Here is a 14,506-nt window from a genome sequence, read left to right as displayed (position 1 = left end):
GCAGGTGAGCAAATTTGGTCACTTTGAATCATGCCTGTGCTTTGCCAGATAGAAGATTCAAAGACTACCAACAAAAATGAAAAATTAAAGCTGGATTATCTAGCAGCCACCTATTTTACTACATAGCAACCAAAGGTGTGCCCTGGTCTATCTATTGGTTATTTGCACTGACCAATGCACTGTGAGGCTTATGGGGTGCCAAGAGTTCTGCTGTTAATTAAAATTATCCTTGTATTGATTCTGGAAAATAGCCCCCTATTTTGTATTTGTAGTAGCAGCCAGAAACTGGGCCAGCAGCATGCTGAAATAGGAGGCAGGAGTAGGAAAGTTGTAGACAGGTATCATCGCGTACTGAGTGTGTTGCTGCTACGTGCAAATCATGACCACACAAGCAAAATGCTGATTCCATCCAAACTCATAAAGCCTGACTTTAAGCTTATTTAGCTTCCTCTTTTCTGCTCCTTGTTGAGTCATCACAAGGTTTTCTTGTCCAGGATTAGACCTAATCCTTCTGTGACATCACTCTTTACACTGACTAATGTATGAAGTGAGGGCTGGACATCAGTCACAATAGCTCCCACAGATTTGTAAGTCCTGGTGTATATAAGACTACTCTTTCCTGCCTGCGTTATAAAGTATCAGATTTTTGTTTACTTTTTCTAATTTCTGCACAACATCTTGATGCAATTTGTTCTGCTCTGGCATTTTTTACAAGCAATATGTAACACAGCCCAATATTTGTAAAAATCATGACAATTTGTATTTTCCACAAAATACTTGTATTATAACCCCTAAGTTTAAAAATACACAAAAGTTCTTTTCACATATTATGGTGAGGTTCATCTACCTTAATTCTGAGGTGTAAAAGTCTATCAATGGATGTAGAGGTCCTACTTCATGTTATCCTTCTTTTTCTTCTTCCTCTTCCTCTCTTCATGCTTCCATTGTTTATTTTCTCATTTTACACCTGTATGTTTTATGTGATTACTTCCATTTCTCCATAAATCCTTTTGCTTCAGGATTCTTTCCTTTCTCTGTTTTGACTCCAGCATACATTTCTTTCTTTCTTTCCCTTTGGTCACCTTCCTCCTCCATTTTCCTCTTCTCCTTTGATTTACCTGCTCCCTTACTATCCCTCTTTGTCACATTCCATCTCCTACTTCTTCTGGTCTTTCTTCTTCTCTCTGAGAATCTCCTTCCTCTTTCCTTCTTCCTCCATTCCCACCCATCTTCAGTTTTTGTCTCTGATGTGTTCTCACTCTCACTGCTCTCATTCCCTCATTCCAACCTGCCTCCTCTAAGTTCCTTATGTGTCTTACCATTTCTAGCTGTTCTTGCTCTACCATTTGGAATTGTTTGGGTTTTTTCTTCTTCTTTCCTTCCCATTCTATACATGATTGGCCAGTGCTACAGGTTTTACTAATTCTCTGTGAGTCCAAAGAATAAAAATACCTGTCTTCTAAATTGCAGCCATTCAAAACTCCCGAAAGGACATTTGAAAGGTGTCACAGCTCTTTGGCTTCACTAGGCCATCACTAAAATAAAATTTTGAGTTTTGGTAGAAGGATAGTGTTTCCTTGTTTCTGGTTTTCAGGTCAGGAGGTACCTTGCTGTGTAATCTCCCACCGTACACCCAGGCTTACTTTGAAAGGAGTGCTTATTGTGCTCCAAATGCTCCTTCAGTCTGGACAATAGACTAGGACTACATCAATTCAGCAGATCACATGGTCACAGCAGGACTTTCTAGTTCACAGAGGAAGCTAGGCGGGGTGAAAGGAGAGTGCACCTGTAGATCGCAGGTAAGTTGTGTTTTGATTTTATCTGAGATGTATAGTTAATTCTACTTGTTTCCCAACGTACTGTCTATGTACTAGGCAGTGCATGGACACAGGATACATCACAATTCTTGCTTGAAAGTATTCAAGTGTTAAAAAATCAGTTTTCTGAAGAATAGGGAAGAGAGAAGCAAAGGTACTATAGGTTATATGTCTCCGGAACTGAGCAGTTTTCCCTTTTGAATGGGCCAAACAAGTCTGTCAATCCTGCAAAGACTGGAAGGCTGCAAAACCTGAAAGTCTAAAGCAACACTGGCTTTGCATTCACATTGCTGTAGAAAACGATGCAGTAATAGAAGGATTTCAGCTCTTAGGGCCACTCTGCACTCTCTCCCTCCATTTGGAAGCTCTAACTGCTCTATCCATTCTACAGAGTCAGTTTTCTGTCACTGGGGAAAATATTCTTGATTTTCTTTGCTGTAACCTTCATGTGAGAAAGAGCAGAGTCCCTCTCCCAGCAACCATTCTCAGGCAGCAAAGAGAACTGAACTTCTGTCTTAAATTCTATTCTTATGCTAACTGCTAGGTTATAATCTGCAGGAGGAAACTGATTCCTAAAAACAAAAACACACACACACCCCAAAAAAAACCAACAAACAAACAACCCCCCCAAAAACAAACAAACAAAAAACAAAACAACCAACCAAACAAAACACACCAGTTTGGCACCACAATATAGTTTTAAGGCTGTTTTCTTAAACCAGTTGTGGATATCACTCAGAAACAATAAGACATAGATAGATATAGATCCTCAGATATATTCAGGTTCCTAAATCCCATCTACTTTGGCATGAATGTCACATGAATTGGAAAAGGCTCAGTCTGCCCAATTTTTAACAATCCCTGACCCACTACAGTCAAAGGGTAAATAGATGTAGATAAGTAATTCCACTACAGCAATGGGAAATGGAGGGCTTAAAGGATAAGGCTGAAGTCTGAGATGTAAAACTTTCCAGTCACTGGGGCAGGATCAATTCAACTTATCCAGGGTAAAACCAATGAAAGAAGAATTGCTGTGTAAAGAAAGAATCAAAGAGAAGTCTCAGGCTAGAAAAGAGTAATAGGTAAGTGACATGGCAAAACTTACTCCTTCCATATTACTTAAAAAGACAAGGTAGCATTAGAAGGGGACAAAGAGAAGAAAGTGCCAAGCTATAGATCCTGCACTTGGAGACAGCAAGAAGACTTTCTTCTCAAGACAGTCTTCTATCTTCTACCCAGTCAGTTCTTGGCACAGAGACTGCAAACACAAGGGATCTACAATGCCCAGGGTTGATGAGATTCCAGAATGGAGACAGCAGCCTGAAGGGTGATCTGTAGATTGTCTAAATGACACAAGATTTCTTAACTGAAAGATCTCAGAGCCCCGTCAACACAGTATCACCACTTTGAACGACTAAAACTCGCAAAACTTAAGAGACAACTGGCAGCTCTGAACATGTAGACAGATCTAAAGAGCTAGAGCAGTTCCCAACAGCAACCAGAAAAACCAGGAGAAAGGTAACCAAGAAAGCTTGGAACAAAAGAGTTGCTGATCCTATATTACTTCCAAGTATCTTGAGTGAATGCTTGTGCTGCACCTTTCAACCACAGCTTAGACACTCTTCCAGGCAGACAGAATCACTTGTTTGAACAGGAGAATGAGCACATTCCTTTCGCTATGGCCTCTTCGCTCAAATTATCCCTCGACCTGCTGGCACCACTCGACCTACTGCAGCCCAGGTCCTGCACTGCTCCAAGGAAACACAGTTGGGTCATTATCAGCTGTTACCTATAAGGATACCCAAGTCTTTTTTCTGCCAAGCTGCTTTCCAGTTGGTCAGCTCTAAGTCTGTGCTGTATTTGCGGTTGTTTCTTCACAGAATCACAGAATATTTAGCTGGGAAATTTTGGCTGATTTTAATGGGAGTCATGTCTTAATTTAGAGATCATATCAGGCTTTGTGACTGCTATTGTCTTAAACTGGCTTAACTTGAGAACAAGCTTAAACTTTTGCTAAGCTGTCTTAAACCAGTCTGAAAATAGAGTTGCAAGGACAAATTGCACCAAACTGTGTTGATTTTATTATTGAAATTTTACTGGATTTTGTCTGAATTTCTAGTGTAAACACATTTAACAGTGCTCAGCAAATTCCTTAGCAGTAATTCAAAACAAGCCCTGATCTCTGCCTAGGCCTCCCAAGTATGGTGCTAATACAACTCATTCATAATTAGCAGTACTGAAGCAAACTCATTTGGAGTTACAGTAAACCACTTTAAAATCTACTGCTATTCCTCAGCATGTCTCTCCTAAAGAGTTATTTGGACTTTCACTCAATTAACTCAGCATCCCCTGAAGTGAGTAAGCCTCCAGATGGTCTTTTCTTTGAGGTAGCTAAGATATTTTTACTGGGAAGGGGGTGCAATTTCTTCCAGATTGCATCTGTGAGACATTTAGGAAGTTATACTTGTGCTCATAAAATAACGATGCCTGCCCTGAAAATCATCCTGCTCTTTTGTGACAGTCTGTTTTAATTGGCTGCCTACCTAGTGTATCTGTCTTCTCAGCCTACACTTTTGCCTGAGCTGGGCTGAGATGTCAAAAATGGAAGAAGAAAATGAATTATTTAAACCTTCAAGTAAAAAAGCACCCAATTCTCTTGCCATTACACTGATTTTACATTAGCTCATAAAGTTTACCTTTTATATTAGTGTAATTTATGAAGTCACTTTTTTAATGACAGCACTGTGAGATGCCAAACAGGCACTAGGAGGTTTTTCAAACTTAAAGATGGGTCTTCATTCTGATAATTGGATTTAGCACTAAATCTTCTTGGACCTTGGTATATCTGAATTTTTGGCAAAGCCAATTTTGCATCATGAAGTTTGGATCTGAATCAGAATTCTCAGTGTCTACTGAAACTGCAAACTCAGTAACTATTGAAAAGTATTGCTCATGCTTTTCTACAATCTTCTGCACCAAGCTGTCAACAATTTTTTTTTGTAATTTAAAACAGCCTTCAATATGGTTTCATCCTTTATTTTATTTTGTTTTATTGAGATTGACAGAACTGTTAAAAAATCCTAAAATCCACTCCAACAGCCTTTGGCATATTTTAAAATACTACATGAATACAACGTAACATAATTTCCTACAAAAGAGTTAAACTTCCACTGGTATTTATGAATGTCAGATAACATCTTGAAAATGTATGTATAAAACTCAAGTAATTCTTTCTGGGCTTCTACCAAAAATTCAAAATCAATTTTTGTTACATTAACTCAAATGACAAAACTATTGTTTGAATAATTTAAAATAAGTTTTGGTTTGTATATTTCAAAATGTGAACTGTTTCAGTTGTGATTGACAACAGAGAACTAAGAAGCAGAATGCTTTTAACAAGTTGCCAGTTAAATAATACTCCTTTCAGAAATATCTAAGTTTACCAGTCAATCCAACCTTCATTTCAGAGCAATATCACTTTAGTATCATCTTGGTACTAATGAAAAGAATTACAAATGGTGTCTTAAATATTCTGGTTCATAATTTTGGATGTTTGTCAACCTCCATTATAGTCACACGGATTTACACTGAAACTTACATTACATTTACACCAAAAAATCTTTCCGCATCCTTATGTCTGTGTTCTTTCATTTTTCTTTTTTTTTAATCCTTTATTCAGCTCTTTGCTCTTACATGTACTCAGGCTTTTTACCCTTGTTCACAGATGCTTTAAAAGCATTTACTGTTCTGTAAATGTTATTGTGGCTGCCTTCTGGCATATGAAGGAGATATATACATCTATTAACACGGAGTATTTGGTTTGAAAGCAGAAGTTTCATTATCAATGTGAAGAGTAGCACACTGATTTCTTTCACCTTTCTAGTTGTAATGATCCCATGATTGTTAATATGAGAATCATAGGGACTATGTTGAAGATATACCTCCCTGCTGAAACTATACTTGCTTACTGGCTTCTTTGGCTAATCCCAACACAGAAATTCACAGAAAGGTTGAGTTTTCCTAGAGATGCTATTGAATCTCATTTTTCCATTTCATAGTTTTTTCTCCCACACTGCAATTTTCCTAGGTAATAATATCACCCTTGCTTTGAAAAGGAGAGAAATTTTAATATGTCAGAGCCCAGAAAAGACAATTCTTTTTAAAAGCTAAAATTTGCTGATGTAAGTCATCAGATTTTCTGTGCCCTTTGCTGCAGCATGCTATTATTAAACTTTACCAATGAGTATGAAAAACGTGTCACATTAACCATACAGTTACATAAACAGTACAGATGCTTCCAGTGTAAAGGAGAGACGGATGTCACAAACCCGTACCCAACAATAAGCTTTCTCACACCAAACATATAACACAAACGCAGCACTGGGTTCAGCGAAAAGCAGCTTCTGATACTGCAGGCAATAAGTTACAGAAACACCTTCCTTGGAGAAGTAGAAATTCAAGCCATCACAAACTACTCAACTATAGTTGTACAGTGTAATTACTAAAGTCCTCAGCTCCCTAGTCTTACACTATAATTAATGGAATGATACAAAAATTGTTATCATGCTTCTTCTCCTATCCATGTGTAGAAAGATATGCATCTCCAAACCAATTTTGTGTGTATTTCTAGAGAAGGAGAATAAAAATCTAGGTTTAGACATACCCCCCTCCTCAGCATACCCCATTGGTTAGTGCTGAGTAGCAGTGTATTAGCGGGCTTGGAACTCTCTCCACAGCAGTTAAATGCCTAACAGTGAGTTAAGGTACCTAGTCAGGAGGCCAAGAGTGAGGTGCTTTAGTTCCTTTTGGTTATCTGGACTAATGAATTTGTGGGTGTTCTTTAGGGAGATAAAGAGTTAGGATGATCACAGGGATCATGGGGAACTCAGCATTCCCACAAACCAGACCAGTTACCAGAGCAAACATCTTTCCTCACTAATGTACAATTACTGTTCATTTGTTTCAAATAATTATACTCTCCCGCCCTTCCACACACTTTGCATTATTCCATTTAATTTTACACTGCTTCTCCAGGAGGCATGTGATCCACTCTTTCATCCATGCAACTGAAAGGTAGAGTTGTGACTCCAGACATGGATGATAAACCAATGGGAAGGTAATTTGAGATTTTTTTTTTTTTAATCAGGAGATCTGCAGTAGCAGTGCATCTCTCTTTAGCCAGAAATGGTTTGACACTGCTCTCTGCAACCTGGCTGGATTCCCACAGCTCTATAGCCCAGCAATTTGTCATGAGTAAGTCCATTGATATTTGTCTTTTCCTGGAAATTTGCAAAATTGCATCCTAACTAGTCCCTCTCCCACAGCTGATCTTTGGATGTGGTACCCAGCATCATCACTGTGTCCTGGAGAGAGGACATGGCCCATACACAAAATATCTATGACTATCACCTCATGGACTGGAGTGACAGACTCTAAATTCTGGGTTTGTGTACTTATGGACAAGAGTTGGTGGGATTCTCTTCATGTCCTTCTTTCCCTTTCACCCAACTAGTAAGGGATACTGATATGTTTGTCAGGAAGGTACTACACTGAAAATGAAATATCCACATGTTCTTGCAATGGGGTTTCTGAAGAACCACATCATTCATATGGGTACAGGCTACATGAAACACTTTTCTGAGATATGTATAGAAAGAGGTCAGCACTCTGAGGTCAGCATGAGAGGGCAAATATGAAAGAGGATGGATAACTTACTCTGCCTGGGATAAACCCTTTATGATGCGGGTCCCTTGGGATGGGATCAGTGCATACACCAGCTTACATGCTCTAAGGCACCTGGAGAGCATGCCAGAAGTTACCTTCTGTACACACTGTGTTAAAGAATTTGTGCCTGGTGGGCCACTGGAAATACTGGGACAGGACAGGCCAAAGGAAGATTTCTTGGTCAACAAGCAAACAACCTCAGGATTACTGTGTGATTGCATACATGTCCCACCTTGTGAATAGGAATGGAGGCCTCCTCTGCAAAATTTTCCTGTGCTGACTTCACCAGCTAGACTAAGTGGCAAGTGGCAGTGCAATTACTTGGTGGAGAGGATACTATTTCTTCTATCCTTTTCAGATCTCATAGAAATAAGATAGTGAGCCTATTGGTTTATGTTTTCACTATTCAACCACCCCTAGATGGTGGGAAAACACATCCATTAGGGGAGATACCAAGAAAAAACTTAAAAAGAAAACAAATCAACTTTAAAATATCACTACCACAAGGAAATACTTCATAAAAGCACGGATGATTTTTGTGTAAGTACCAAGCAAAATTCATGACCACTACCTTGTCTTCTAAAAATAATAAAAGAAATTCTGAATAAATATATATCCATTGTTTCGGAATAAAAACACCTTCACTATATCTTTGTAAAGGTCCAGTCTTCCTGGAGGTTCACCTGGAAATTTCAAGGCTCTCAAAATTACACTGTAACAAGTGAATTTATTAAAAAAAAAGAAAAAGACAGCAGTGATCTTTTTTTCAAAAAAAACATTAATTCCAGTTAGATTTCTTACTTTGCAAACTGAAAAATAAACTAAACCATGGTCATTCAAGGTCATTAGACTGAAAAATTATATTTTCTTGGAAGTACTTCCAAATGAAACAACAGAAGACATGAGGTTCTTTCCTTGCTATTTTCAACAAGTACTCACACCAGCCACGCAGTAGCAAAAGGAGAGGAAACTTCTTCCAACTTGCTTGTTCAAGGGGTTGTTCTGTACTGACTCCATCCCCAGTGTGCATCTCAGGACAGTTTAACCCATGCTGAATGCCCAGTGCACCCCACCGTGTTTCCTACAGAAACTGCCCCAGATCAAACAGACAAATCTTCCTCTGTCCACAAGATGATGTAGCCAAATGACAACATGCAGCTTCAAAAAATCCCATTAGATGCTGATGGCAGCTTCTGGGATCCTCTGTGTTGCCAGAAGAGCAGAGAGGGCTCCGAACAGTGCTGCCTGCCGATTTTATAGTAATGGTTGTGGAAAGCAAAACTCCAAAACTAACTTCATATAATTAAAGGTTTTTTCTCGCTCTCTGTCATTTACTTCACAAATCTTCTGGATCATGGCACCACCCAAGTATTAATTGTACATCACTATCAAGCTGAGAGCTCGAGTAAACCTGAAAAAATCACAGATAAGCTCATTCTGGCTTGTGAAAGCCAAAAGTGAACTGGGATCTAACAAGGGCTAAGTGTGGCATGTCTTGTGATAAGGAAGAGCTTGTTCTGGGAAGGGCCCTTTGTTTCAATTTGCTAATTTCCTTTATCTAGACCATTGGCAATAACAAGGGTGTGAAAGGCCTTTTTCATTGGAAAATGTCTTATGTATCCACTGATTCAGGAGCTCACAGGGTGTGGATGGGACTTTACGGTCAGCGCTAGCCCACACTGTATCAGTGTTTCGACGTTTTCTGCCACTCTATATCCTGCATTGCTAGGTAAGGCAACTCATCGTTTCAACCCATATTGCCACCAGGGGATATAGAAAAAATACTAAAAGGAAATGAATTTGGAAGAGAGCTGGCTGAATCTCCAAATACGCTGAAGTCACTAATGCCAGCCATTCTAAGCCAATGTCTACATCAGCTGCATTCTTAGTGGCCAAATTCTGGTCTGATTTACACTTACGTGAATCCAGATAAACTCTGTGAAAGTGAACAGAGGTCCTGTGGAGCTGCATCTCAGTAAAGCAGAAACAGAATATACTCCTTTGTTTAAATTTGCCATGGTTTCAAGAGTACAAATGAGTTGGAAAGACCCTTTTTTAGGCTTAGGAACTCAATGAAAAAAGTAATCCAGAAAGACAAAGGTTTCTTAGGACTCTTACACAGTAACCAAAACCACAAATAGGGTACTACTGGATTATAACTCTTAGAGTAACACTCATGAGAGAAGGAAGCAAAAAAGAAAATAATCAAACTCTAATAGAGCAAAAGGGAAAATCAGAATCATCTACTTTCCATTCTGCATAATAGGTTTTCTTTGTATTTATTTCCACTAGGAAACAAGTTGTGCTTTTGGCTTTATAACACATAAAAACCACATAAAACTCATTTGTGTGAGAGCCAGTGTTTCCCCAGATTCTTCATGGCAACAAGCATGATGAACTGAGAGCTACCCACTGGAAGTGACACTTTGTATCATAAAATTCATAAACTATCACTTTTTTTTCTTTATACAACACAGTACCAGCTTTCACTGCTTGTTTCACTGTATTTTTAGTGAGACAGAAGACCAAATAACAGAATACTAAGACTGGTACAGTTTTCAAGGATAGAAGAATGGGGGGACTGGAGGTCATTGCTACTGGAAAAGAACAACCTACTTCACAGAGGCAAGATAGAAAAGGGAGAACTGGAAACCAACAGCTTTGTCGCTGGCTCCCACAGGGTACACAGTGATGCTACCTGTGAATTGTGACTGGAATTCCCCACTGATATCAGGATGTGAAGAGAGAGGTGTCACCATTTTTCCAGAGCCACAAAATGAGCAAATTAAATCCATACTAGTGAAGAGGTTCTTTATAGCAGGAGAAGGAAAGCAAGTGCAGGGTTTCAGAAGGGTCTTCTGTGTTGGTGAACTCAAGCTGTGAGAGCACAGTCGTCAGAGGATTATACAACTCCATGGCCTGCTTAGTCACAAAAAGGTCCCAAAACCCCTGACTGTTAGACAGAGCTGACAGATCTTAGCTTTCCTGCACAAACCAGATGCTGTATGGCTAGCTATGTCAGGCAGCACAGAGTATCCACGGGCCAGGAAAAATTTTGCAGTGTATTCCTCTACCCGACTTGCCTTGGTTTCCGAGGGCTGAAACAGCTTATCAGGAGTAGAACCGAGTCCAATCCTGAACCACAGGATACAACTACAAGAAGTTGATGTTCACAGCAAAGTTTCACCTCCAAATCTCTTTCCGCTGCCAAAATTTAGACATAACCAGCTCTGGAGCAGTCATGTCCACCCAGCTTAGCTCTCTGCCCCTCCACAGTAGAGTGGTCCCATCCCTGATGCCACAGAGGGAGAACAGTTCCAGGATCACTCTATCCACAGAAACAAGCCAAGGTACTGTTTGAGAGAGTCCTCGATGGGCCAGTCAAACACATAGAATGCTACGGACTGGACTAATAGACACTGTAGGCAGTCACAGGAGAGCGCCCCCAGCTCTCACTGCAGCCATGATCCTTTCATTGGTATACTCATGGCCCTTCAGAAGGCTGGAAAAGCAGGAGAGATTGCAGGACTCAGTAGTAACTGCATTGACTTGGGCTTACCCTCTGCTATCTGCCGTGGGCAGCTCCTCCTCTGTCTTACTGCTGCAGTGCAGACCAGACTGCCCTGCAAAAGTTCTGCGTTACCATGCTCGAAGGAGCTTTGTCTGCCAATGTGACTGACTTTCCATGAAACTGTCCTAGTCAAAATATTGAAGGTGTGCATGAAAGAGACAAAAACACATTCCTGTTCTGGAGGATCCAGTGAGGGAGTAACTTTCCAGAGAAAATGGGGCAAATTTCCTAAAGACACCATTCAAAACATGCTGTCTGAAAAAAACAATGCAGTCACAACACAAGCCTCTACCCAATTCCATAGGAGAATGGCCAACGGACCCTGTAAAGTCTGCTTCTGGAAACAGGAGGTGCTCAAATTTGAAGCAGTGTACAGACTTTTGAAAGATTGCTAAAGAGTTTTGAAAATAAATAGTTTAAATTCAACTAAGAAAAAGACACACAACATCTATTTCTTAAGCCCTCTTACCAGTTTTCTTGTTTAATTCATTCAGGGCTCAGCAATTCCCTTACTATTGCCAGAAGTCTCAGGATTTCAGCATCACTAGGCGATGCCAAGACTTCCTGGGTATCTGTGATATCTGAAACAGAGCTTTGATTATGGACATTTGTTTATATAGTGCTTTCACTCCAAACTCTCAAAACACCAACCACCACAGAAATCCCTGTTCTGGTTGTCACAGGAATCCCTTCACTGGTCCCTGGATTATCAAAACTTCTAGTTAGGCAGCAGCAGCTCTTAATACAGCAGCTCTGTATTACAGTCTAAGACAGGAAAAGAATAATAATATATCTAACTAAATTACGTGCAAATGTCAGCTAGGCAAAATATAGTTACTCACATGGAATTTGGACAAAGCCCTCGTGTTAACACCCTAGCTCCTGGCCTAAGTGCCAAAGTACTTCTGAAGGTTAAGAGTGACCAAGAATTTGGTTTTACAGCTCTTCCAAAAGCTCATAATGTTTGCATTAACTAATGGATTATATAATAATTACTGTTTTAGTGACATGTTGTGGATCTACATATTGTGATTTACTTTGTTTTTGTTGGTAATGGCGCCTGCCTTTAAATGGTCTGTCATTCACTGCTATTGTTTCTTCCAAATCTGGGTGGGTCATGTCCATCTAAAGTCTTGCAAGTACTTATTTTTTCTATGTCTCTTGCTGATAAGAAACATTTATTCAGGAGTCAGTCATTCTGACAAAAAAATCAAGACAGACAGATCAGGCAATTTTTCAGAGAAGTGGTCCTAGATTTTAGGGAAATGTAGATTTTACTCTCTGGTCTGGAAAAGTTCACTGCAATTCAAGGACAGTCTGTGTGACCTGATCATAGCAGATTTTGGCAAGTCACTCATTTTTCTTTCTCTCTCTCTCTCTTTATTTGTGTGTGTGTGTGTTGTCATTAGGCAAGTATAGGTGAAAAAAAATGTGAGCAGCAGAATTTATTATATTCCATTAAGCATCATGAGAGAGTAATTATAAAGCTTCGATACAAGACTGACACCATCTGGTTAGTACAGGACTTACAACATTTGTGTGAAATACTGCTTTTATACCTGGAAAATGATAGTATTTTCGCTTCCAAGTGCCAATCCCCAATGAACAGTCAGCACTGTCTGTGTGTACCCTATAGAAGCTGGAAAAGCCAAGGGCTCCTCAGGAGCAGACACCCTCCTTCCATCATTGCTTTCAGGGCAGGTGCAGATATTTTATCACTGCATCAAGCTGACATCTAGCACAAGCAGTTTCTAGTAAAGACTGATTTGGATTTTTTTTATATCGCCAGGGTGAACCTCTAGCTTTTGTATCATCTTCTCAGGAACATGCAAGCAAGGTAAGAGTAAGAGTGTTCTTTGAGAAACTGTTTATATTTCTTCCAGTAAATCCCCGAAGGCTTAAGCCAATGCACTTTAACAATGTACTGAAGTTGATGAAATTGCTCGGGTTCTTAAACTGAAATGACTGGATAAGCACCTCCGAACAACAGCTTGAAAAACAAATTTAACTAAATGTAACCTATTATTTACCCAACTTGTGTACTGAGCTTGGATTCACAACCTATGAACTTCATTTCCTCAGTCAGGAAAGAAAACTGAGATAATGATCAAAATTACACTGCAGTAGAATACTTGGATGACAAGAAACAATTTCTCATTCCTCTAACTGCTTTTCCCCAGATGCTTACAGCTGACTTATTTGCATTTCTTTGGAGAAGAATTGCTCCTTCTTTGCACTTTCCCAGAAAGGAGTAATGCTGACTGCTTTCTCAAGCTCACTGAGTCAGAATGAGTCAGACCACAATGATGAGAGGGTCCCTGGCACAGAACTTCTCTCTGTAGAGGTTTTGAGGAAGAAGGGAGTTTCAAGCCACACATGGAGCTCCCTTCACAGAGCTTTTGCCAGGATGCCATAACTGTAGCACATTCCCCCACTCAGATCACAGCAGAGGAAATTAAGTCCTTGCTGACTGAGGTAAACATTTGAATTTTTGAGAAAAGAGTAGAATTATGTAATAAAAAAGAATATGACACAAAGAAATCATCATTACAATTATACAGAGAAACACTTCAAAGATATTACAAGCAGATGGAGAAATAGGATTTTTAAAAGAATGTTTCCTTAATAAGAACTCCATCTGGGATTTAGTTTGCAGTTTTTTCTAGTTTCCATAGAAAACTGTTTGCATATCTTAACATAATATAGATTATTACCATGTGTCCGCAAAATTTACTAAAGGAGTGATCAAATTCTACCCAGAAAAGGAATTTTCATTCTTCACATTGTGTGTTAAGTTCAAATTTGTGTGTTCAAATCAAAAAGAGATTAATTTTCTTCCTTTCTTGCAATACTGAAAACTGCATATAAGGCTAAATAAACAAGAAAGAATTAAGAAATCTCGAATATACTTCCGTTCCTAATAAATGGTCCAGATTCCCAAGTACATCTTGGAAAACTCCCATCAACTGAACTACAAACCAGAGCTATGTGAATATCTGTTTGTATGGTTTGGTTGCAAAAAATGATCAAATAATGGGTTGCCAAAAAATGATCAAATAATGAAATAAAAACTACTTTGACCTGAAATGAACTTTTCTTTTTTCATTTCCTTGGAAAAAAACAGACAAGCTGGTGCAAATTGTTTCCAAAAAAGAAAACAAACCACAACTAAAAGATGTTAGCATAGGATCTTTGCTGCTGAAAAATAAGGTAACTCGTTTTAATCACGTTACCAGATTAAATATAAATGCTTCTCTCAGTGTTTGCTGTTCTGTGGTCTGTCCTTAAGAAACTTCAGTCCTTCTGACCATGTCCCATTGTTAACATTTCATCAGCTCTGAGACAGAGATGTTGCTGTGGGGAATTGTTATTCTGCACCTTGCTAGAGAGCACC

The sequence above is a fragment of the Chiroxiphia lanceolata genome, chromosome 5 (assembly GCF_009829145.1).
Source record: "Chiroxiphia lanceolata isolate bChiLan1 chromosome 5, bChiLan1.pri, whole genome shotgun sequence".
Lineage (NCBI taxonomy): Eukaryota > Metazoa > Chordata > Aves > Passeriformes > Pipridae > Chiroxiphia > Chiroxiphia lanceolata.
The sequence above is the reverse complement of the archived record's forward strand: the minus strand, read 5'-3'. Positions refer to the sequence as shown.